Below are 2841 nucleotides of genomic sequence, written 5' to 3' on the forward strand. Positions count from 1 at the left end.
CGGCCCATCTGGATGTCGGGGAAATGAGTGGGGCGTGGAGGTTGGGAACTGGATGGGAAGTGTGGTGCGGTGGAGAAAAAGGAGAGATGGGGCTTCAGGAAGTCCCCTCCCCAGTCCGTCTGCCGCTTCCTCATCTTGTGCACTCGAGTGGTGATGAGGGCAGCTTCCTGACCAGCTTCTAGGCATGGAGGAGTCCACGGCCACCTTCCTGTTGTTTGTACCCCCAGCATTCCAGTGGGCCACCATGTGCTGCATCCTATGACCAGGGCCTCTCTTCTTTTCCCAACTGGAATGTACCAGAAGTTTGAAGGGAGCTTAATCTAAGGCAAGCAGGGGGAAGAAAAGTGGTGGGGACGGTGGTGGACAATGGTGTGGGATCTGGAGTCACACAAGAGTTTAAGTCCTCATTCCCTCACGTGCCACCTCTCACTGCTAAGTCATCACTGGCTCACCACCCCTGTGGCTGCTGCTTCATCAGAGGACGGTTCCTTTGAGGTTCAGAAATAATGCAGACACCCCAGGCACATGGCTCATACCTGTAAATCCACCACTTTGGGAGGCAAAGACAGGAGGATTGCTTGAGCCCAGGAATTAGAGACTAGCCTGGACACAGATCTCACATAGTAAGATCCTGTTTCTACCAAAAAAATACATATATATATATATTAGCCAAGCGTGCTGGCACATGCCTGTGGTTCCAGCTACTGAGGCGGCTGAAGTGGGAGGATTGCTTGAGCCCTGGAGGTCAAGGCTGCAGTGAGCCATGATTGCACCACTGCACTCCAGCCTGGGTGACAGAACGAAACCCTACCTAAAAAAAAAAAAAAAAATGTAGACAGCATCTAACACCGCGAGTGTGCAGTAGTCATGGGTGAATGGTGTGATAGCCCCAGCCTCATGCAGCAGCTGGGAGAGGGTCCCTCAGCCCAAGCCCTCCCTTCCTGCCCACCCCTCGGCCTGAGGCCAGGCCGTTTCCCCTGCCATGCCCACACAGAGGCTGTGACAGATCCAGTTCTCCTATCCTCTTCAGCAGGTTTTGCTTTGCTTTAAAGGTTAAGATGGTTATTTACTGCATTTTTTTTTTTTTTTTTTGAGAAGTTTGTTGGTGGGAGAGTAGGCCGGAATTTCACCTCCCACAGTGGTCAGGTTCCAGGTGTGTCTGCTGCTTGCTTGCTAATGGCAATCAGGAGGCTACAGCAGCCCCAGCTGGGCCTGGTTTTTCTCCTCCTTGCTTGTCTGGGCTGGGGGAGCAGCGCCAGAGCTGCAGCATCAGGCTGTGGTTACAAACATTGGGCCTGAGCCCCAGGAAGCAAGTCCCATTCCACAATGCTGGCCTTCCTCCAGGCACTGGGGGCCTCCTCTCTCTCTGGATCTGCTCAGCTAGAGCTGGGTGACTGCAACAGAGAGGCAGTGACCCAGGGAAACAGGAGCCAGGAAACTGTTTACTTGGGTTGGGCTCCTGGCAGGGCCTCTGCTGAGTGACTCAAATGCCCATTTACCAAGGCCTTAGCAACGCTGGCCGCCGGGGTTGGAGTGTAGGGAGATGCTTTAAAGAGGTAGGACACCATTGCTGAGCATGGGGCAACTGAGAACTTTGTTATTGGAGATTCCTGGTTGAAGGGCAAACACCAGGAACAGACTTTTCATCACTTCTGACTCAGGTATTGGGCAACTGTCCTGGTTGGCCACATGGTCAGTGTCACCTGGTTTACTAATAATCAGGAGTTCCTGGCTCCAGGAATAGGCTGGATTTGGACTTTTCTAACCAGCACCCCCCCTTTCTTTTTTTTTGAGACGGAGTCTCGCTCTGTCGCCCAGGCTGGGCTGCAGTGGCCGGATCTCAGCTCACTGCAAGCTCCGCCTCCCGGGTTTACGCCATTCTCCTGCCTCAGCCTCCCGAGTAGCTGGGACTATAGGCGCCCGCCACCTCGCCCGGCTAGTTTTTTTGCATTTTTAGTAGAGACGGGGTTTCACCGTGTTCACCAGGATAGTCTCGATCTCCTGACCTCGTGATCCACCCGTCTCGGCCTCCCAAAGTGCTGGGATTACAGGCTTGAGCCACCGCGCCCAGCTTAACCAGCCCTTTTTAATCCTGGGCCCGGCCTCAGCCTGAAGGCGGGTGGGACAGCAACCCAGACAGCAGCTGTCCAGTTCTTGTCAGTTCTCTTTTGCCTCTAGAACCATGTCTACCTCTGGGACCTTGGCTCCACTAATCATCTCCCTCCCCCAACTATGGGCACAAACTAGGAGAATTAGGAGGCGGGGCTGGCCCTGGCCAGGTTGAGAGGCCTGCAGCCCCACCCCCAGGAGCCAGACAGGACACATGCCCCCGGGGGGCTCTTCTACTCTTCCTGGCTCCTCAGGGACTGCCAGTCAGATCAAGGCAGCTAACACACTTGCATGGACCTTTAAATTCCTGCTACTTCTCTTCTGCTAGCTCAGCCACAAATCCCCCGGATGGCCTGAGGAGCCCTGCACTCCCTGCCTCCCACTGTTGTTTTTCTCTCCAGGGTGAGTTCTGTTACGTAAGAGCAATAAAGAGCTGATGACAGTGGCCTACATTTTATGGAGATTTTACTATGGGTGTATTTTAAATGCATTCTCTAACTGAATATTCAAATACAAGCCCCTGACAGGGGACTAGGGAAAGAGAAATTCTAAGAAGTTTCCTGACCCGGGAAACCCCAGGGTGTACAGCCGCTAAGTGGCCACACCCGACTCAAAATGGGCTTGCCTGCACTTTCCAATGCACCACTCTCCCCTTTCCCAGACCTGCACTGGGGCAGGGGTGGGGAGGAAGGGGTTACGAGGTCTTCAGACAACCTGCAGGACAGGAGGCTG

Source organism: Macaca fascicularis, chromosome 14 (genome assembly GCF_037993035.2).
Source record: "Macaca fascicularis isolate 582-1 chromosome 14, T2T-MFA8v1.1".
NCBI lineage: Eukaryota > Metazoa > Chordata > Mammalia > Primates > Cercopithecidae > Macaca > Macaca fascicularis.